This window comes from Macrotis lagotis, chromosome X, assembly GCF_037893015.1.
Source record: "Macrotis lagotis isolate mMagLag1 chromosome X, bilby.v1.9.chrom.fasta, whole genome shotgun sequence".
Classification (NCBI taxonomy): domain Eukaryota; kingdom Metazoa; phylum Chordata; class Mammalia; order Peramelemorphia; family Peramelidae; genus Macrotis; species Macrotis lagotis.
In genome coordinates this window covers 386,162,712-386,187,147 of record NC_133666.1, presented here as the reverse complement: position 1 = coordinate 386,187,147, position 24,436 = coordinate 386,162,712, and positions in this window count along the sequence as shown.

Genomic DNA, 24,436 nt, shown 5'->3' with positions numbered 1-24,436 from the left:
TAAAGAATGCATAGATCAATGAAAGTTTAAGTGCTCTCACTCTGGGTTTGCCAAAAATGCCTCTTGCATCATCTCATCATGTATCATTTTCCAATATCCTGGAGCTTGTTTAGTTGACTGGCTGTTGCAGATGACACTAATTAGTCTCTCAAATTTCTCTGAAAGAATTGATCAACAATTGATTTTCTTTTCAACATAGCAAGGAGAAAAGGCTAAAATAAAAATCAATGAGTAAATAAGTTCAAAGAAACTGAAAAGGGTAACATCTTACCCTTCTTGATAACATTCAGTTTGCTTTAGTTACCTCAGGCAGAACCATCAATGAACAGTTTTTTTGTATTTAAAAAGGAAAGACATTAAAGTCCATTTTTTCCTAACATGACAGAAAATTGGATGCTAGAACATTTATTTACCTTAAATATACTTGCCAGAGTTAATGCCACATCAACACTTGTTTACTGTGGAATTTTAATCCATAAGGTCCCAAATATTTTTTTTATTTTATGGATCTTTAAATTATTAGCCTCTCAGTTTATATACACGTTTGACCCTATATCCCCTCTCCTCTATTAGATTCTATATGAAATTCTTTAAGAAACAGCTGATTAATGTTGCTATCTCTGAAAGAAAACAATGCTTAAGTAATCCAATAATCAAGTAATTAAAACATTTCCCTAACAATGAAGAAAAATTATAGCTGATGTTTTATGAGTAAAACAGATTTGACAAATGTTTATATGCTGATTTTACTTGGATAATTATCACTCCATTTAATTATTATGATTTAGACAAAGAAAAAAAGAAGGAGGAACCTTAATTCTCTCATCTGTAAAATATGAATAATAATGTATATACTTCCAAAAGATTTTTTAATCTCATATATAATAATAGATGTAAAATACTTGCCAAAAATAAAAGTAATATGAAATATCAAACCAGTAAAATTTATTTAGGGTCTACTATGCTTCAGGTACCTTGGAAAGTTCTGGGGATACAAAGAAAGGCTAAAAAATAACATTCTATGATTGGGATGCTCAGTCAATGGAAGAGACAAAATGCAAGCTGCTATATACACAAAAATGAGTGAAAAATCTCAGAGGAAATTACTAAGGAGCTTTGGGAAAGACATTTTTGAAGACTGAAAACAAGAAGCTCAGAGGCAAAGATATGGAAGAAGAGATTTCTGAGCATGGGGGACAGTCAATTAAAATGCTTAGTCAGGGGAGTAAATGTAAGATCACTGTAACAGTAGGAAGGGACCAGGTTATGAATGACCTTAAAAACCAAGACAATTTTTTATATTGTCTGTTATTATGGTATATAATTCATTGATTTATTTGTTTTCTTTTAGTTTTTTTTTTTGCAAGTCAATAGGGTTAAGTGGCTTGCCCAAGGCCACACAGCTAGGTAATTATTAAGTGTCTGAGGCCAGATCTCAACTCAGGCACTCCTGACTCCAGGGCCAGTGCTCCATCCATTGTGCCACCTAGCGGCCCAATTCATTGATTTATTTAGTTTTTTTAACAAGGATTTAAAAAGCTTAATATTTTTTATTTTTATTTACCTAAAACTAGTTAATAGGTACAACTAGATGGCACAGAGGATAGAGGACTGGGCCTGTAGTTCAGAAGACTCATCTTCCTGTGTTCAAATTTGGTCTCAGACTCTTACTAGCTAGCTGTGTGACCCTGGGCAAGTCACATAGTTTGTCTTGTTGCCTCAGTTCCTTAGCTGTAAAATGAACTGGAGAAGAAAATGGCAAACTACTCCAGTATCTTTGCCAAGAAAATCCCAAATAGGGTCACAGAGCATTGGATATGATTGAAACAACTGAGCAAGAAAAACAACATGTAAAAGTCACAATGCTAGATATTATGAGAGATCCAAGATGATCCAAAGACTGAACAACAAAAACATGTAGAAATCACAGTGTTAAATACTATGAGAGTTCCAACGATGATCCTTAGACTGAATAGCAAAAAAATAATTTTCATAAATCACAGTGAAAGACAACCATAAGAGATCCAAAGATGATCCAATGACTGAACAACAAAAAACAACATATATGGATTATAGAGATTCAAAGATAAGCAAAACATGATGCCTACCTCAAGGAGCTTATAATCAAATAGCAACAATAATAAAATAGCTAGCATTTATATAGTACTTTAGGATTTACAGTTAAGGTTTGTTTCATAAATTATAATACAAAAAAGTATTCTATAAAAAAGTGGAATTCATAAATGTTAGCTGTAAACATACAAATAAACTTCTAGGGAAAAGGAAAGGACAGGAATAAGTATTTTTAAGAGTACTTACTATGGGACAACCACTGTGCTAAGAGATTTAAATATAATCTCCCTTGAACCTCTCTGCTTAGCTGCCCTACTGTATGATAATTAGAAGACAGGAAAATTGCATGGAAAACCAGGGAAGCTTTTTGGAAGAAGAAACACTGGAGGTTGAACTTAGAAAGAGAAGTAAGATTTCAGCTAGTTGTGATGAGAGTTAAGATAAACATTCTAAGTGTAATAAACTTTGTGAGAAGGGGCATAGTAATGGCTAAATATAAAAAATCGTCTCTCATAGAGTTATTAAAAATAACAAAGGCGAAAACTCTTGATCTACCCTTTGGTCCCCATTTTTTGCCCTTCTGTGGTCAGGCAGAAAAAAAACTTAATCATTGCACATGTTAATCCTTCAACTTTTGGGGGACAAATGCTATAGTTTCTCCTCCAAGCTTCTGTTCTTTACCCTAAATACTCACTGTTCCTGTTAACTATTCATTATTTGATAGGTCACCAGTCTCCCCACTTCAGTCTCTCAGGGGCACCGTAACAAGATGCTAAGATACTAAGCATGTACCTGACAAGAACAGAGTACATTTAAATTATCATTTCCCCTCATTATATCCACTTTGCCTCTTTTAATGTAATTTAAGCTTGCTTTACCTTTTCTAGCTATCATGTGATACCATAGACACATTGAGTTTGTAATCCATTGAGTTATAATTCATTGAGCTTGAAGCTCTTTTTCACATGAATTTTTATCTAGTCATAAGTTCTCCATCTTCCACTTATGAAAATGATTATGTGGTCTATACTTTGCAGGACTTGGGGGGGAGGGGAACCCCTTTGATATAGGAAAATCCCCACCATCAATTGAAATAGGCAGCACTTTGTAATGTATAGACTTAACTAGTTTCTTGAGGACACTAAGAGATTTAAGTGACTTTCTTATGTGCATAAAGTTGATAGGAATCAGAGGTATGACTTAAACCAGGTCTTTTTTTTGTAATGATAAATAACAGCTAAAAACTTAATTTCTTCTAAGCAATAAAATGATATAAGATATTACCAAAGAACCCATAATTTAAAAAAAATTAAATTTCATTTATGGAATGGAATGGAGTTAAGTGACTTGCCCAAGGTCACACAGCTAGTCAATTATTAGGTATCTGAGGTCCTCCTGACTCCAGGGCTGGTGTTCTATCCACTATGCCACCTAGCTGCCTGGGACTCATAATTTTTTTTAAATGCCTTCTACCTCTAGAGAGAAAACTGATGAACTGAGTACGGATCAAAGTTAATTATTTTTCACTTTATTTTTCTTGCTCTTTTATTTTTAAATTTTTGCAACATGGCTGACATAGAAATATGTTTTATATTTTTGCCTTCTCAGTGGGTGGGAGAGGGAGAGAATTTGTAACTCAAAATTTTAAAATTGAATGTTTGTTTTAAATTTACATTTTTATTTACACATTACTAAAATAAACTTGTAAGAATAAACATAATCTCCCTCCCCCCACAAAAATAGGAAAAAAAAAATCTCATGAGAAATAAAGTAAAAGAAAGAGAAAAAAATATGCTTCAGTCTATTCTGTCTCTGGAGTGGATCACATTCTTTATCATAAGTTCATTAGAGAAGTCACTTCCATATTTTTTTCCCTACTGATTGTAATTCCCTCCCTTCAATCCTCCTCACTCCCATTTGTTCTATTTTCTCTCTCCTTTTACTCTGTCCCTCTGTGCTATGGGGCAGCCAAGTGGTGTAGCTGACAGAGCACCAGTCCTGGGGCCAGGAAGCCCCGAGCCCACATCACAACCCAGACACCCAAAAACCATCCAGCTGTGTGGTTGGGTAGGCTACCCAACCACACCACCTTGCAAAAAATGTGTTGTATCTGAATACCATCTCCCACAATCTACCCTCTTCTTTATCACCTATATCCCCCCTCTCCTCTCCCTCTCCCCTTTCTCCCATTCTTTTCCTCTCCTTTTTCCTCTGGGGTAAAAGATTTCTATATCTTATTAAGTGTATATGTTGTTTCCTCTCTGAGCCATTTCTGATGAGAATGAAGGTTCATGCATTCCCCCTCACCTTCCCCAACTTCCACTCTATTGCAAAAGTTTTTTCTTAACTCTTTTCTGTAAAACATCTTAGCTTATTCTATCACTCCTTACCCTTTCTCCCAGTACATTCCCTTTTTACCCATTGACCCTATCTTCAAAATATATTATACCTTCATATTCAGCTCTCTCCCGTGCCTTGTCTAAATATGCTCCTTCTAACTATTCTAATAAATGAGAAGGTTCACATGAGTGTTATCAGTATTAAATTCCCACACAGGAATACATGCAGTTCATCATCATTAAATCCCTCATAATTTTCCCTTCCTGTTCATCCTCTCTATGCTTCACTTGACTCCTGTACTTGAAGATCAAACTTTCTGTTCACCTCTTGCAGGTTTACCAGAAACATTTGAATTTCCCCTGCTTCATTGAAAGTCCATCTTTTCTCCTGGAAGAGGATGTTCAGTTTTGCTGCATAGTGGATTCTTGGCTGCATTCCAAGCTCTTTTTGCTTTCTGGAATATCATATTCCAAGACCTACCAGCCACACAAGTCCTTAATGTGGCTGCTGCTAAGTCCTATGTAATTTGCTTTGTTTCCTTCTGGTTACTTGTAATATTTTTCTCTTTGTTGTGGGAGTTCTGAAATTTGACTATAATATTCCTGGGTGTTATTTTTGTTTCGATCTCTTTCAGGAGGAGATCAGTGGATTCTCTCAATTTCTATTTTCCCCTCTGCTTCTAAGATATCAGGGCAATTTTCCTAAAGATTGAGTTTACTGAGCAGTGGGAAGGAGGGTGACATGATCAAATCTATGCTTAAGAAGCATCATTTTGGCAACTAATTTGAAGCAAGAAAAGACTTGGGTCAGGAAAGAACAATTAGAAGGTCATTGAAATAATTTATTAGAGAGATACTATAAGCTTGATTTAAAGTAGTGACTTTGTGAGCAGAGAAAAGATGTCAAATGTAAAAAATATTATGAAGATAGAAACAGCAGGATTTATCAATTAATTGGATGTAATGAGATGAGGGAAAAATGAGGAAGCAAGGATAACCATGGTTATGAAACTGAAAAGCTAGAAGAACAACAATGCCTTTGGCAGAAATAGGGGGTTTAATAGAGGGGGGAATTTCAAGGTAAAGACAATGAGTTCTGTTTTAGATATGTTGAATTTGAGGCGTCTTCAATGTATCTAGTTTGAATTGTCTATTGGACATAGTTGATAATGAGGCATAAACCCCAGGAAAGAGTCTATGTATTTATCCATCTATAAAGAGTCTACACAGATAGATAGATACATGTGTTTGTATATCCTTGTGGTATGACTACTGTTAGAATTCCCATGTACTATCCATTGCACTACAGAGCCTGCTTATGACCACTGTTAGTTGAGCATGACAATACTGCTAGGCCAGCAAAGGCAAGGAAGGAATGATCAGACAGGTGGGAGGATCACAAAAACTTAGAAAGGATTGAATATTCAGGAGGAGAAGGTAGTTAACAGTGGCAAATGAAGGAGAGAGGTCAAGAAGAATTAGGACTGAGCAAAGAACATTCAATGTGGCAAATAAAGGATTACAATCATGCTTGAGGAAACAGCTTTAGTTTACTGATGACATCAGAAATCCATTGCAGTAGATTGAGAAATGAGAGGATCACAAAAAGACTACTTCAATCACAAAAAGATTATTGCAAATATGCTTTTGCCCCATATAGATTAACACCTTGTTGGGAAAAATGACTAAATAATATCCTTTATTTTATGAAAATGTAAAAGGCAAATACACTGTATCAGAAAGCTTTATGAAACAAAGATTTCTTTTTTCTTTTCTAAAATCAGCAGGAATCAATAGTAACCCATATTCATGATCCCAATAAGTAAATATTGACAGAATTTGTGATATGAAAATCTAGGGCAATCCATCCCGAGATTTCAGCTATTAGACTTAATACTACTAGTCTGTGGTATAGAGGAATGTGTTGGGCAATATCAAGGGCCATGAGTTCAAATTCTCTCTCTCTGCTTTTACTCTCTGTATGAGAGTAGGTTACTCGCCTTCTGTTGGTATTAATTTCCTCGTTTGCAAAATGAGAACTTTAGATTAGAATATTTCTGAGGTCTCTTTAAGCTTTCAGAGTTGTATAAATGCTTTTTTCTTTTCCCATAGCTTAATAGTCTTTTTTACAACTTGGTGGACACAGACAAGATTCTCATTCATTCCTTTAGAAAGTTAAGAAACCCCACCCAGTGGTCAGTTCTCCTACCAGAGACCTGTACTCATTCCACATTTATTATTATTGCCTTGAAAAGATTGCTAGCTACAGCTTTTAATGAAGGTAACAATTTAAGGAATATCAAATCTTATATTTCTCCCTCTCTTACCTAACAGCAGAGAAAAACCAAATATGGAAATAAGCAAATTAAAATAATACTAATGTATCACATACTATTATTCAATTAAACCAACCTTTATTAAGGGTATCTTACATGCAAAACTTTTGTGAGCAGATGCTTGTGATAGGGCACCTAGCTTTCAAACCTTATGGGATGGAATCCTGTCTCTGATACATTACTAAGCCTCTCATTTTCCCATTCTATTCTCTAAGGCTAGAAGTTACAGAGTAGAGGCCAATCTACATTAATAGGAATTTCCTCATTGGGAGCCCTGTATACCAATGACGTTATGGCTACAAAATGCAAGCAAACTTGTAAAGCCAGGTAAAGCTCTTTGTTGCCCACACAATAAAGCATTTAATATTTTCCCCTTTATAGTGGTAGGGATCCCAGTCTTGCCTAGGCAGGCAACAAATAGCAGGTATAGAAGGGTATCCTAATGGCTTCTTCCTCAAGTCTTACTTTTTCATGGTTCTAGAGAGAATCTGGCTCAGTAGTTTACAAGTGATTCTTGTATCCTGGGCACAGGCTAGGTCATCAAAATACTTATCAAACGACTGACTTTTAAATTCTCAGCCCAGCTTTATCCACAAACAAATCTAGGATTGAACTGTTAGAATGTGACTTTGAATCCCCACTGTCCAAAGGGATGATTACTTCGTGGGTGTCACAGGAGCAGCCATAAGCTTGCTATGATCTTTTAAAATGTTGCAAAATCTTCTGAAAACTTCAGCAAAATCTAACATAATTAAGAAGGATTTCTTCTCTCTCTTCTTGATTATTTTTCCATCAGGAAAACATAATTACTATGTGGGTACCAAAAATGTAGATAGTCTATAATCTGCATTATATTTCAGATAAACAGTGATCCCTAAATAGTATGTTTGTGTGTCTAAAGAGAATTTTAGAGCAAAAAAAAATGGTGAAGTCATTATTCCACAAACAAGATATTCCATCTTTCAAATCCATGTCTTTTCAGAACTGTTCCCCAAAACTGGAATAATGTTTTTCTTTGTATTTCTTGGCTTCTGCAGCTTCTAAGTCCTAGTTAAAAATTTTCCTTCTTCAAGAGGCCTTTTCAGTGCCCCTCAAAATGCTAGTCCCTTGCCTCTGGGAGCACCTCCTATTTATCCTTCACATAGCTTGTATCACCGTGGTCCTTTACTTGTTGTCTCTCTCATTAGAATGTGAGTGCCTTGAAGGCAAGGGATATTTTTGCCTTGATTTGTAACCTTAGCACTTATTATAGTGTCTGGTACATTGTAATTGTTTAATAGAAGCTTATTGACTTGTTCTGACTTGCTATAGCTTTAGAGATTAAGTAAAGAGAACCTCAATTATTCATTGATTTGTTCTTTGTACCAAATAATTCTAGATAAGGACATATATGCCCTTTAGTAGGGTCAAAATGTTTATGATCATTTTTTTTTAAAAATGAGTTATTTGTTCCAACCTCTTTATATTGTGAAATGATTCTCTGAACAGAAAAAAAAGGTATATCTTGCCTTAAGATTAACTGCATGATTCTCCTTGAAGTTGGTGCCAGTCAGTAACTAAACAAGGAAGATTTACCTATTAAAACCATCTAGATTAAACTCAACTGTATGTCAAAATGAGTAACCATGTCAGTTAAAATATGCCATTTTTAAAAAAAAGAAAGTCATATGAAAATAGTTTTATTATTTTTGTCATGCCTTCAAAATTGGTGAAAATGACAAAAAGGAAACCATTAGTATTTGATTTTTTAAAATTTAAATTCACAGATATAAAATAAAATGAAGAATTTATGTATACCATAAAATAGAAAGAGAATCATCCATGAAACAAATTGTTATATGCATAGCTTGACTTTCTTTTTGAGAAATTAACATTCAACACTTTCAAAGTTGATTTTAATCCTTCTAGTTTTCTTGAGTGCATTATTGTTGTTATTCATTTATGTCTGACTCTTTGTGAACCATTTTGGGGTTTTCTGGAGTGGTTTGCCATTTCCTTCTATATTACTTAATAGATGAGGAACTGAAGCAAACACAGATATGTGACTTCTTCAGGGTCACACAAGTAATAAGTGTCTGAGGCCGGATTTGAACCCATGAAAATAAGTCTTCCTGAATTCAGGCTTAGCACATCTGGTTGCCCTGATAATATTACAATCCATCAATTTTCCTCTATATTATTTTGGGATTTGGAGGAAGGAGAGGGAGAGTAATCTTATTCTTAGACTCCTTCACATTGCTCACCTCACCTGTCCAAAATGAAAATATCCCAGCTTTTGGTCAAAATCCTCATTGACAACTAAAGTACCAGAATGTAGTTAGCAAAAGTTAATTTATAGTTTAACTGATATGTTTTTAGTTTTTTTAACTTTACCATGACAATTCCTATTAATATACTAAAAAATATAGCTAAAATAGTTTAGAGAAGGGAAGATGAAGGGAATAAGCATATATTTAGCATTTCCTATTTGCTGGGCACTGTGCCAAACACTGTACAGATATTATTTCATTTGATCCTCACAACTACCATGTGAGGAAGATGCTATTATTATTTTCATACAATAAGGAAACTCAGGTTAAAAAAGGCTAAGTGGCTTGCTTAGGGTCATACATCTAGTAGATATCTGAGATCAGATTTTAACTTCCTGACTCTAGGTTTATCACTATTTAATTTCGAGAATATTATGCAAAATGCTGAGCTATTATTTACTGTAGAACTATAATTGCTTATTCAAGTTCACAGAGAAAACAAAATATATAACTCTATTATAAAGGGCAAAGAAAAGAAACTCTATTGAGATTAAATTGTGTAAGCAATGTATTTGATCATAGAAAATTGTGTAACTAATGGATATGAGCATTGCATGGGGAGATTATCTGCCCTTGGAAGATTCTTTGAATGTGAATTCAGGTTCAGCAATACTTCATATTTCATCATAGTTAGTGGAATTAGCACAGAATATAATTTGGAGAAGGAGTTATTCAGAAAAGGATTGAACTGAGAGAGTTTAATCAGACCTTTAATTCCTTATCTCAAATGGCTTTTTCAAAATGAAGTGGGAAATGTACTTTTTCTTTTAAAAGAGGTTTTAATGAAATGCAATTTTAAGTTAGATACAATTGCAAACTTGGCTAAAGATGAAAAAGATAATGTCTCAAAAGACCACAAGAGTATCTGGGGCCAGAGGAAAAACCTTTCTCACAAAAACCTTCTAATCTAAATTTTCTTTCCATACAGATATTTTATTTGCCTGTGATTTTTGTCAGCCATAGCATATTTGAGATTCAGCATAATCTTTGCCCTCTTTTACCCTTTCCTTCATGTCCACCAATCTGATTATCTTTCTACCCTATAGAATTATACTTTATCAACCAGGAGTCCAGGGGGCATCTTAGTGACAGTCCTCTATCACACTCTCACTTGTAATTGTTTTGCCAAATGTGATGCTTTGACATCTCTTTAACAATCAGATGCTGATCTTTGCAAACTGTTTATTCCTTATCTAAAAAAGGAGTCAGATATTCAGTTTCTAGTGCCAATTCTGTCATGTCCTACTGTAATGATAGCCTCTTGTGGGATTTCTTTATGGATCATATTTGTACATATTTTGTATTTACTTATTAGGTATGTGCTATTCACCCAATACAATGTATGTTGCTTGAAGGCAGGGATTATTTCATTCTTGTCTTTGTATCTCCAGTACCTACCACCATTCTTGAAACATGGTAGATTCCTAAGAGGTAGTTAAATGCAGCTGCAGATTTCCTAATAGAGAAGCAGCTTTGGGGTAGAGGAAAGAGCATCAGATTTGCAGTCAAATCCTAATTTTGCAATTTACTACCCATGTGACCTTGGGCATATCACTTACCTGTTGTGAACCTCAGTTTCCTTCACTTTAAAATGTGGATTCAGATGAGATTATTTCCATAGTTCTTCCCAATTAGAAACTGGATGATCCTATGAATAGAAAAATAGAATGAGATGGCAGAGCCATGATAAGAAAATGAGAAGACAGAGTTCATTAATTTCTATAAAATTAGAGAAATACGGGTTGCTATGTGGTATAGTGGATAGAATCCCAGGCTTGGACCCATAGAGACTTCCTCTTTGTAGGTTCAAATCTGTCCTCAGACAATTATTAGCTGTAATAGCCTAGGTAAGTCATTTAACCCTATTTGCCACAGTTTCCTCATCTGTAAAATGAACTGGAGAAGGAAATGCAAGCCACTCTATTATTCTTGCCAGGAAAACTCCAAACTGAGTCATGAAGAGTCAGACAAAACTGAAACAATTGAACAACATCAAGAAAACTAGAGGTAGACAGAAAAAATGGAGGTGGGCAGGTCAAGTGCTTAGACTGAGGTTAACATCAAGAAGACAAACGAGAAGGTTGGAAAGACTGAGAGGGAGGGGCTAAAACAAATACAGGGACCAAGTCAAATAATTCTGGTAAGACAAGGCATCAAATATAAAGGATTTAAGAGATGAATTATCAAAATCAAAGGTGACATCATGAATCAAAAGTACATTGTGATTAAGAAGGCAAAAGAATGGAAGCACAATTGGACAAGGGATTGAATCTGGCACAATGAGCATTTTCTTACACCAGTGAATAATTAGGATTAGTTCTCTCCAATGCAAGACATGTACATCTAGGATTTGAGTTTCACTCCCTCTTTGTAAACATACCTTGTTTCCTAAATAGCAAAGACAAGCATGAGTTCTTTAAATCATAATTATCTGGGATTTCGCTAGCCTTGCCCTGTGTATGAAATTTAGACAGTTACAATTTAAACCCAGTGAGGATTAACTAAAAGTACCCTAATTCCAAACACAGGTAATTCAACAAAAGTGCTTTGATGGCAGATGACTACTTCCCATCTCTGTCCACATCAAGACATTAGTTCTGTGACTAACGTTCACAAGTGCTTTAGAAAGCAAAAACACCAAGGGCACTTAAAAACTAATAGCCCATTGCTTCACACTGTGGTTAGAAGGAAATCAGTTGTCAGCAAAACTGAATAGTAATCCCGTGTTGTATGTTAAAGGATTCAGATCTGGCCCAACTTGCTCTAAGAAACTGACAGTATTTAAGAATTTTGGGAGGATTCATTCCTTACCAATTACAGGTGGAATGGTTTAGTAGAAAGGATATTAGACTTGGAATAAGGGGACCTACAATCAATGTGTTATTTTTACTAGCCTCCGTAATTTAGCATTCACTTCAAATATTTAAAAACCTCAATTTTGAGAAGCTAACTATAGACTTGAACAGATGCTAGGAAATTCCATCACACATATATGCATATATTCACAAGGAGAGGTTAAGAATGCCTAGTCTAGGGGCAGCTAGGTGCCGCAGTGGATAAAGCACCGGCCCTGGAGTCAGGAGTACCTGGGTTCAAATCCGGTCTCAGACACTTAATAATTACCTAGCCCTGTGGCCTTGGGCAAGCCACTTAATCCCATTTGCCTTGCAAAAAAAACCCTAAAAAAAAGAATGCCTAGTCTATAGCATTTCTGAAAATGACTATCCAACTGCTTCTTAAAGACTTCTAGTAATAGGGAATTTACTGCATTTGAAGCCAGCTCCTTCTATTAGGAGACACTTGGTAGTAGGTTTCTCCTTATATTAGGTTGAAATTTGCCTCTCTACTTCTTCCAAATATTGGTCCTCATTCTATCCTCTAGGGTCAAACAGAACAAGATTAATCCCTTCATTGTGGCAAGCTTTAAATAGTTATGTGCCATCTAATTTTTCTCTTCTTGTATTAATTCTGTGAGTTAGGAAATACAAATAGTAATATCCCTATTTTATAGATGAGAAAACTGAGGCATGCAGTTAAAGTAACTTGATCAAGACCATTAATAATTGACAGAATTGGGAAGCAAATCCAGGATTCCTTATTCCTACACCAGTGATTTTTCTACTCTGTTCCTAATAGAGAGGTTATATTCTATGACAGAAGACCAGCATCCTGGCACTGAAGTCCTGGGTTCTGTCAAGGCACAGAACCTGGAGAGTCTGTCTCTGTTTTCCTTATTTTATTGTTCAAAAAAGTTAATTTTGAAGTCTTGAAAAAAAGAACTCTATGAGTTATGAATATTGTCTATCAAGAAGCCTGAGCTAATTTTAAGAGATAGAATTTCTAGTCGATGTCATAAATTCTAGCACCACATGGGTGGAAATAGAGATGGGCAGAATAATGAGGCAGCTATTTCCTCCTATTTTGATTTTCTCTAGAGATCCCAGGATACTGCTCGAATGGCTTCAGTAAGTGAGCAATCCTCCTGGTTTATGATCTAAAGCAATACTATATAAGTACCTACATAACAATTTTTATATGGATCATAGGAACTTACTAAATGGGGTTGGGTGGAAACTCTTATTTCAAAAACATATATCATTATTTTATGGAAGAAATGTCCTTATTTTTCCCTAATGTTGAAGTCTTATCTTAGAGAATTAAAATGACTCAATTCACTGAATGATAATGTTACATAGTTAAGATAGAGATCAAATGCACTTTTCCAGCAAAGGCATATTTCTTTTAGGAAGCATGGGATAATGGATACAGAGCTGGCCTCAAAACCTAGAATACTTGGATTAAAATTTTGCCTTTGACACAAAGTGTGTCTTATGACTTTGGGCAAATCTTTTAACTTCATACCATTCTAGGTAATGCTCGAAAACTCTTTAAATTTTTTCATACTGGATTTAATTTTTTTCTAATTACGTGCAAAGATAGTTTTCAACATCCATTTTTTATAATACTTTGGGTTTCAGATTTTCTCTTTCCCTCCTTTCATTCTCATTGAAGATATAATACCACTCTGCATTGGTAGGGGAAGTTTCTTCATCTGAGAGTTCCCTAAATTAGTAAAATCCCAGGTCAGTTGGTCAATTAGTATTAATTAAAAGATTATTATGTGTTAGATATAGTAGCTAGAGACAACCAGCCCACAGTGGATAGATCACTGGGCCTGGAGTTAGGAAGACTTCTTTTCCTGAGTTGTGTGGCCTCAGATACTCACTAGTTGTCTGATCCTGGGCAAGTAACTTAATCCTGTTTACCTCAGCTTCCTCATCTGTAAATTGATCTAGAGAAGAAAATGACAAACCATTTTGGTTTCTTTGCCAAGAAAACTCCTAAAGGAGTCATGAAGAGTCAGCTATGACTGAAACAACTGAACAACACTGAGTTCAGCACTAAACATACAAAGAAAAAATTCCCTTCCCTGAAAAGGTTCATATTCTTATGGGGTGACAAAATGCAAACAATTAAGCACAAAAAGTCATATATAGAATAAACTGGATGCAAGAAGGTGAGATTTTTATATATGACTTGAGGGAGATAGAAATCAGAAAGAAAAGTATTTCCAAACATGGTGGGGGATGGCCAGAGAAAATGTCTGGAATCATCTCTAGGCCCAGGACAGATCCAATACCCATCTGTACTGGACACTGGAGAAGGGACAGTTTTAGAAAATAAGACTATTCCTCACAGATGGAGGCCCTCTGCTGAATTGTACACCTGGGATCAAATGGAAGAAGGTTCCTACCTTAGACCAAGAAGGCTTGGATAAAATTAGATACTGTTAGGAAATATTTATCTCCAGATCTGTTTTGCTAAAGGGAAGAAGTCAGCCTTGTTACCTTAAGTGAGGGGGTCTTAATTATTCGTGTCACGGTGACACAAACATTCCTACTTGTCTGACTTTTGGAGTATCTCTTAAGGAGGAGGGTCTAGGCTGGACAATCTTCATTCCTGTACTATGGTGTTTCAGATTTGTTTTGGACTTCAACATCATGCTTTTGATACAATCCTAATTGGAGTCTTCCTCAATACTTGAGGTCTTTCCACCCTGGAAAATCCATCAACCTCTGTAGTTACCCCCTCAGCCCATCCATTAGTGAAGTCCTCTCTGGGTTAGTGAAGTACTCCCTGGGTCTCCATTTTGGCCCACCAATTTTCTTCATCTCTTCCCAGTTGTGGTTCTGCCTTTTCAGACTTCAACACCATGTTATTCACATACACCCACACTCCCTTACACACATATGCACACACACTCCCTTTTGTATGTTTTCTTTCCTCATTAAAATGTAAGTATCCTGAGAACTGAAGCTTTCATTTAATTTATATTTATATTCCCAATGTTATAACTGGTAGTTGTAAGTGCTTTGCCTTGTCTTGTGGACTCTTTCAACAGTCCAGTGAAGTCTATGAAACCTTTTCTCAGAATAATTTTTTTGCCTTTTTGTTTTGGTAAGGCAATGGGGTTAAGTGACTTGCTCAAGGTCACACAGCTAGGTAATTATCAAGTGTCTGAGACTGGATTTGAACTTAAGTCCTCCTGACTCCAGGGCCGGTGCTCTATCAACTACACCACCTAGCTGCCCCAGAATAATGTTTTAAAAGCATAAAATAAAACACTTGGGATTATAAATGAAGCCAATTACATTGAAGTCTAGTTAGCAAAATATATATATATATATATATATATATATATATATATATATTTAAAATGTAAGTCCAAAGACTTTGTTATGAACCCCCCAGGGCCCAGACATTTGAAAGGTGCATTATTTCACAAAGTATCTAGAAAATAAAACATAATATTTTTTCATTAAAGTATTGCCAAGATCAAGAGGGACTCCTGTCTTTTCCTCTTGTAAAAAATATTTATGTATATGTATATACACACTTACATAGATACATGTGTATATTCAAATAAAATCTTCCCCACTTCATTCCCACTAAGTAATTTGAGTTGGTGCTTATCTATAGTTATGAAAGAAATTATGAACCAGAAATGACTTTGGCTTGACCTTGTAAATACAGAATGAAGGACAATGAACACATCCATGGTTTATATTCTCATCTTAATTGTAAAGCAATAATTGTTGCAATGTCCTATTAGTGCTTTCACAATGTCTCTGGGATAAACTTTTATCCTTCCTTGACTATTGTTTCACTTTTGCATACACTGATCTGTACTTTTTAAAGTCTGATTTAGGAAAGTGAGTGATTGCTCAGATTAAAAATAATACATGTTCCAAAGCCCAACAATAGTGACAAGGAAAAAAAAAGAAAGTGCAAATCTGATGATAGGTTTCGGCAATACACCAGGCTAAATGGCATGTTATCTAAGCCAGGTGGTATCAAGCTGGCAATTCAAAGCAAACACCACCCTTTTATACAACTCAATTTGGATTGGCTTCAATTTCCTTCCTAAAGGAAAGCAATTTTTTTTTCTTTCCCTGGTGCTTTTTATTGGGAATATATGAGGAGCTACTCACTTGCATATTCATGCATTTGACTGTACATTTAATCTTTCACTTTATCTTTTTTTTCAAGTTAATCATAGGAGTCAAATAGTTTCTTTCAGTTAAGAAGTGACACAAAACTCTTAATAACATACACATTTTTGAAACAACCAAACAGGTAGAAAAATAATATTTTTATCCAAATAATTCTGAGGTCAAACAGGATTCTTGTAAATCCCTCCTGTAAAAAAATATTAAAAATAATCTTTCCACTTCTTTTCACCAGATGATTAGATGGATATTTATACATAGAAATGAAGAAAGAAATCATCAACTAGAAGTGTCTGACTGTCTCCTTCTAGGAATATCTCCTCAGGTCTCCTTAATTTTTCACTGCTGGGGAACCTCCGTGATCTCTTCCAATGGCTCCAACTGTTTTCTCTAACCCAGATGAGTACATAATACATTTGGTTATTTCTTTGGAAAGGGATGAAAAAAATAGTTCCATCCCTAACTCATTACAAGATTAAGCTAGAAATTATTTTGAGGTAATCGTAGTTGTGACTTACCCAGAGTCATATAACTAAGTAAAGTGTTTGAAGATGGATTTGAACTCAGGTCCTCCTGACTCCAGGGTAGGTGCTCTATTCACTATACCACCTTGTTGCCCTTTAACTGTAAATCTGTGAATAAAAAGACTTGAGGAAAACAGAAGGACTCAAGAATCCTGGAGACCTCTCTACATATTTGAGGAGATGTAGTACATGAATTCCTGCTAATTTCCTGAAGTTCTAGAGTTACAAGTCCTGCTTTTATGGGGCATCCCTATATGATGTCAGCAAGAGTAGGTCTGATTATTTCTCTTCATTTTTAGAATAAGAATGAATGTAAGTTAGTCCAACCTCCATAGAAATATGTAGTAACTTACAGTGGAAATATCCACTTATCATTTCCTCTAGAAACCAAATTGAAGCCTTAGAAAGAGCCCTTTGGCTCATTTGCCCAACCCTTGAATGATAGTAGAATTTAGTCATTGAAATGCCATATCAGTGTCTAGCCTATTTTCTAGCACAAAATAAACACAGTAAATAATTGCTAACCTGCTGACTGACAAGATAAAACTCATAAAATGTAATTTACAATACACAGGAGAATGGTAATTGGTCCAATTAATATTTTGCCTTGCACTCTGTTAAGTCCTTTGATTTCATCGAACTCCTAGTCCATTGGAAACTCCTATGTAGCAATTCCCTTGAAATTCATGTTTTTGTTATTATCTTAGAATTTTCTAAGCCACCCTGAAGTTAAGTGACACGTCCATAGACACATAGCTATTGTTAAAGGTAAGATATGAACCTGGGCTTCTTGATTCCAACACTCTGCCCATGTTACCTCTAAGTCAGAAGATTCTTAGAACAAATGATTTAGTAATTGCCATGATTCTAACACACACACACACACACACACACACACACACACATAAACATAAAAGCAAACACATATTCACTCATATTTTATATGTAACTAAAAATATTTTGAGCCAAGAACAAAGGATTCCAAGAAAATATTTTGATTTGAGGTCACTTACTGCTGGTTTTTGCCTGAATAAAAATGGCCAATTCAACATTTTAAAATTTGAAACGTAATTCAACATTATCTCCTTTAACAGATAAACTCAAGATCATAGAGGTGGTAATAATAGCATTTAATATTCATCAATAAGATCACAGATCTAATGGACTGTTGGAATATTCATAGCTTTTAAATGCTCACAAAACAATTATGAAGAGGCCATTTACTGATGATAGTGAGAGAAACTTAGAAATTAGCATTTCCAATAGTATATTTCAAGACTACATGAAAAGGTTTTAGCTTCCAATTAAGTAAAAAAGTGTTAATATGAAAAGTCATTCAGTATCAGTTTATCACTCAGGGAACAATACATTGACTTCTAATGACTCCTCAATTTCAGGTCTGTGGAATGTGATTTTTAGTATCTTACTTTTGAGGAAAACCCTCCTCCTAATTACATCAGTGACTGACTCAGTCTTCTATTAGCCCAATCAGAGAAAAGGTCATAATTGATAAATGGCTCATCATCTTAAGTACCTTGATACTGGGTGGAGATAGATCAACTATCTTGTGATGGGGTTATTGGATCAAAGGATACTGTATACATCTCTTCTCCCTTCCCAGTTTTAGTGACCCAAGTAGAAATGCCTGGACAGCATTACTTTTCTGAAAATTCCAGAATAATAGTGGCTACTACTGAATCCACTAGCTTCTATTTAGAGTCTCTCATTAAAGAAACTATGAATGGAGGTGTAACGTCCAGATATGACCCTTGTATAGACAAGTAGGAGCAATACTACCAGATGTCCCAGGTAAGTTTCAACTTTGCTAAGTAATGCTGATTGCTTTTTCTGAGACAAAAAGTTCGATCTTACTGAAGAATCACACTAACATCAAGGAAGCACATGACCCAATAATTGCATGGTAAGGAAGCTCTTGAGTAATGTCTTCTGGTTAATTATAATAATGGTGTTTACAAGATCACAGAACAGTTACTGAGAGGTCATTTACCAAGAGTAAGTACATTCATCCTAGAAAAAAGTCAAAAGTAGAATTTATTCTGCAATGTTTTTACAGTGGAATATTTGTTCAAAAATAAGTTAAAGACTTTTGCATCTCATATGAGGGCTTCACTCAATCAACATGAAAGCATTTAATAAGTATCTACTATATGCTAGACACCGAGGTTAGAAAGACAAAAAGAAAACAGTCCCTGACTTTAGGTATATATTCTGTAAGTGGAAGAAAAGAGAACGCCTACATTTATAGGTATATATTATGTCAATGATGTAAAACAAATAGAAGGTAGTTCAAAGGGGTGGGGAAATGGAAACCAGAAAATGATTGAATTTTTGAATGTATATATGCATTACGGAATGGAAGGTTGAGATATCAGTTATTCACTTCATCATTCATTAACTATGGTGTGGCAAACATTACAGGGATTGAGCATACAAAATCAAAAGTGAAGCAATTCCTGCTAATCCCTCCCTAATAAGGGACACTATAAAAACCAATCTAAGGGTATCCAGAATATCTACTTGACATAAGCACTTGTAGAAGCTTGCTTCAGGAAAGTCTTCATGTGAAAGGTAACCCATAGATGAGCTTTCATGAAATAGGGGATCATAATCATCCAGTCAGTCAAAAAACAATTTAATAAGTTCTTATTCTGGGCCAGGCACCATATTAAACCCTAGAAATACAAGAAAAAAGAAAGGCAGTGCCTGTCCTCATGGTGCTTGTTCTAGCAGGCAAAGACAACACATAAAAGGAAGCTGAAAAGGGGGGGAACATAATGGAAGAGGAAGAAATAGGAATAAACATTTATATAGTGCTATACATTGTACTAAGCAGTTTACAAATATTATCTCATTTGATCCTCACAACAAACCTATAAGGTAGGTAGTGTTATTATCATCATTTTGTAGTTGAGGAAACTGAAGCAAACAAAGATGAAGTGATTTGCCCAGTTTCACAAAACTAAGTTAAGTATCTAGGGTTGAATTTGAATTCCAGTCTTCTTGAGTTAATCCAGGTCCAGTGCTTCTATCTACTGGACATCTTAGGAAATATAGATGTACAAATGAATCATGGTAGAGAAATCCAGAGGAGTACAGTTGGGTGGAAAATGAAGATATGTCTTCTGAAATGTAGATTTTGGAAGGAGTCTTCCAATCAGAAGGAGAGGTTCTTGGATCAGAGTATACCTGCAAGGTATGATAAAGGACAAGTTAGGAAATGGAGCTACAGAGATGAACCCTGACTTGATGCCTTCATAACCCTCTTTCATTCATTTTGCCATGTTTTTCTGTTATTTCTCATGTAGCCTTTTTTGGCATCCAGGGAGCTATAACTAGTTAAAATAAAAATGCTAAGACAGCTGCATCTTCCTCAGGCCTAAAGAGATTGTATGGTTGGACTGGTGAGCTATAATGTACTAAAGAACAGAACAGACATTTTCTACTTTTGCCTTGAGGCATCTGGCCTCTTGCTTCCTCAGACACAGTACATGACTAACAAAATGTCATTCCAAGTAACCTGCTACTTCTCTTTTTAAGTGTTCTTTGTTCTACCACTCCCAGGTTTGTGTAGCCTTTCACTCACATCTTGGGTTTAGAGTATTTGCTTTAAGTTTTACTCCTTGTACTCAATGGTAATCAGCTTTGCCCTTTGGCTAAGTTGGCCTGATGCTTCTGATTTGGTGTTACTTCCTTCAGAAATAAAGGAATGAACTTTCATACAATCTAAAATACTCACATGATCATAGATTTCAAGTTGAAAGGGATAATAGAGATTATTGTCTAACTTCATTATTTTAAAGATTACATTCTTAAGAGAGTTTAAGTGATTTGCCCAGGATAAGACAGCTGGATCTGAAACCAAGTTTTTCAATCTCTAAGATATTCTAACACTTATCAACTAAAAAACATTTATTCTATAAATGGTTGGTTGGTTGGTTGGTTGGTAGTTGTCCTTAGTTCTCAAAGGGACCATAATGACATTACTATGTTAGTGTTGTGACCGATCAGACCAATATGAGCCTATAATGCTCTAAATCAGTTACACATTTGTGGATGGTGAGCTCTGGGCCAACAGAGATGATGCATGAACACTTGGGGGAAATGGTGTATTTTTGATATTATGTTAATACCTCAGCATAGTTGCTCATGGAGAAGAAGAGCTAACTAAGAGAAAAGACAGATGCAGAACCACTGAATTTGCATGACCAGGAAGATTCACTAAGGTAAGGATAAGATTGGAAATTGAGGAGAAAGCTTGTCTGTATCACTCAGAGGCTACTTCTGTTTAAAACTGAGCATCCATGAAGGGGAGTGTCAATCTGGTTTTGTTATCTGCATAGAACAGACTCATTTATTTTTATTAAGCACTTGATATTTTAACCCATACATCAGGGATACTTCTAAACTTAAAATGTTTTTAAGAACAAGAGAATGGAGTCTCTATAGTGTTATTATAGAGAGTTCTTTTATAATTCTGGCATCTTTTCTGAATTTATGTGAACTTAAATCTTCACCTCTTTCAAATATGCCCCAGTGATTGAATGGAGTCAAAGACTTCACAATTTTCATTATGGGATAGCAGAGACAAACCTATTACAGATTTCAGAGGGATTCAAGAGGGATGAATAGATTTGTATCTGATCTCATGTAAATAGAAAAAAAAATCCAAAATGGGGGAGGATGAATTTTGGACTGGGAGTTGAGAAACTTGAGTTTACATCCTAACTTTCCATTGATGGTCTTGATTAACCCCCTTAAATCTATGTGGACTTCAGTTTTCTCCATAGTAAAATAAGAGAATTGGGTAAAATGCCCTTTTAACTCCTAACAACCTCCTTGCAAATTTAGCTGTCTAATTAGGCTAGTTATAGTTATAGTTCATTGGTTTGTATTCATTTAGTAAATCAGTGAATGGAATGAAAATAACCAAACCATATGAATTTATACTCTATTTTTATGTTATATATTATGTGTGTCTATACACACACACACACACACACACACACACACACACACACACACACACATGTATATCCCCATTGGAACTATAAATTCTTGAAGGAAAGAGATCAGGTCTTATCTTTCTAGCACCTAACACAGTGTCTTGCCTAGGTTTAATAATATTTATTGAACCAAATTGAACTATACAAAATTTGATTGTATAGACTTGACCTTTGTGGCAGTTTCCAGAACTAGCATCCAATTCTCTTATCCCCTTTTGGATGCTATTTTAACCACAGTATGTTTCTCTGGAGTTAATTCCCTTAAAATCCCTAGAATCTATGGAGAGGGCATGAATATATTTCAAGAAAGCAGGATATGAAGAAAATTGGAAACATATCTATTTCCCAGGTAGAGTCAAGGGAGGAGAACTCAGAGCAAAACAGAGGGTGGTTGATGGCAGTTATTTCTTCCAATCCAGTGAGACAAGCCTGGATCTCTAATTGTGGAATAAAAATAGAGGACAGGCAGCTGGCCTGACTCTGAGAATACTAATCTCCCCTTTCTTCCTCCACCACATGAAACACTACAGACAGGTAGGAAATAAAAATTGAAAAAATAGTCATAGACATTAAAATGTCAGTATATAGAGTAGAAATGTTAGGCCAAGGAAGTCATCCACATATTAGGAAAAAATGCATAAAGAAAACTGAGAAAGAATATAAATGGAACTGGAGGGAAAGTAGAAGAAACATAGAGATCATCTAAGCTACCTTCTTTATTATAAAGATAAGGAAACTGAAATCCAAGGAGGTTGTCTAAAGTCTTATAAGCAGAAAGCATCAGTTTTCTATTCTAGTTTCATCAGAATGCTAGCACAGTATAAATAAGGAGTTAGTATTCTAAAGATTCCTAGAACTCCAGTTTGAAGCAGTGATGCCAAGTTAATGGAAAGCTGAGATGATCTGGGTTCAAGTCCTGACTCTGACACATTACTAGCTGGGACCCTGGGCTAGTCAATTAACCATTCACCATTTTGTGAAATTCTCCAAAACTCTAGGTTGTTGAGTAGGTGGCAGTTTGTGTTGATAGAAGGTATTTTCTCACTGGGAGTTCATCATTACAAAGAAATGTGGTCTCTAATCCCTAGTAATTACAGACAACTTTCATAATAGCATTTAACACAGAGGGATCTGTCTTCCTTTATATTTTGGGAAACTATATACACTACATAAGTAGCAAATAATTGATTATCTTCCTAATGATAGCAGTTATATGCATTTTCTTTATTCCCAGAATCCTGCATTTACCAGTTTTGCCACTATTACTGACCTCATGTAAAGTACAACTCTTCCAATATCTCATACCCTGGAGGAGACCTAAATTCCCAAAACCCATGCCAACTGAGCACATCTGGCCTATCTTCCCCAAAAGCAAAGTCTTTGTGTTCGTCAGCACTACTATGAGTGACCTAACAGAGGATGAATATTTTTGTCTATGGCTAATGATTGAAGAAAACTAATGGCAGGAAGCTAATAACCAAGCCATTGAGGGATCTTGTTTTATGTCAATGGAGGGAATATTATTCAACCTGATGAAATTACAGGTCATTTAAAGTATTAAGTTATTTTAGATAATTTAAGTGATGTTTATTTAGTTTAGGTACTCAAGAAACTTGCATGATGCTCATCTGCCAGTTATATCTGTGTTCCTTGGTAACAAAACTCCAGTGACTAAGTGTTTCCAGGAAAAGGTAGGAATGAGAAATTCAACTATAAGTAAGTCAGTGAGTGAAACAGCTTTTACAGAAATAATTGTTTTTCATTCAAATGATCCCAGAATCATTCAGACTCAAAGGCTTTCATTATATTGGGCTGTTCAAGGCCATCCAAGGCATTTTATGGATTAAGGCAATTAAGAAGATCTCTAGAGAATCATTGGTTGGGAAAAGCTTTTGGGAGCATATAATAAATCAATTTTCAATATCTTGGGTTTTGAATATTTAGTGGGACATCTTTGGGTAGAGTAAAATGATTGAGATGTAGAAATGGGGCCAAAGAAAATGTCAAAATTATAAAAAAAAATACACCCACACCTTTAAATAGGTCTTTAAGGTTTGTAAAATGCTTTCCTCATTACAGCTCTTTGAGGCAGCTAGCAAAAATATGATTAGACTCATTCTATATATGTAGAAACTGAAGTTCTGATAGGTTAAGTCTTACTTTATTTTAAAGGTAAGGAAACTAAGCCCCAGGAAGGTTGTTACTTGTCCATGTCCCTATTAGTAGTAGTAATAAATAATAATAGTTTATGTAACTGTGCCACATTATTCTAAATAGTTTACAATAATCATCTTATCAGAGCCTGATAACAACCTTGGGAAAAACGTGCTGTTATCACATTATGAGAAAACTGAGGCAAATAGAGACTCACAACAGTTGGTCAGTGTCTGAGGCTAAATTAGAACTCAAGTCTTTGTGACTCCACACCAAGTGTTCTATCCACTGCACCAAGCTTTAGAGTTCTCTTTACAAATTTCATTAAAACTCTGGCACAGCCCAAAGAGGTGGCTAGTCATCTTATTATAGAGACTCATAAGACTTGCTATAAGAGGCAATGGATACAGTTGGCATTAAAGTCTCCCCCACCACAGCTCTTCTCATATGCTGTCTTCCCCCCCTTTAAAATGGAAAATTCTTGAGGGCGGTAATCATCTTTCTTTTTTGACTATTTAAATCCTTATTACTTAAAATAGTGTGGGACCTAATAAGCACTTTATAAATACTTTTTGACTTGACTTAACCTAAGTTACTTGTCTGTGACTGCTCACACAGCCAGTGAGCTAAGATAATAATACACATTAGGATAGGGCTTAAACCAACT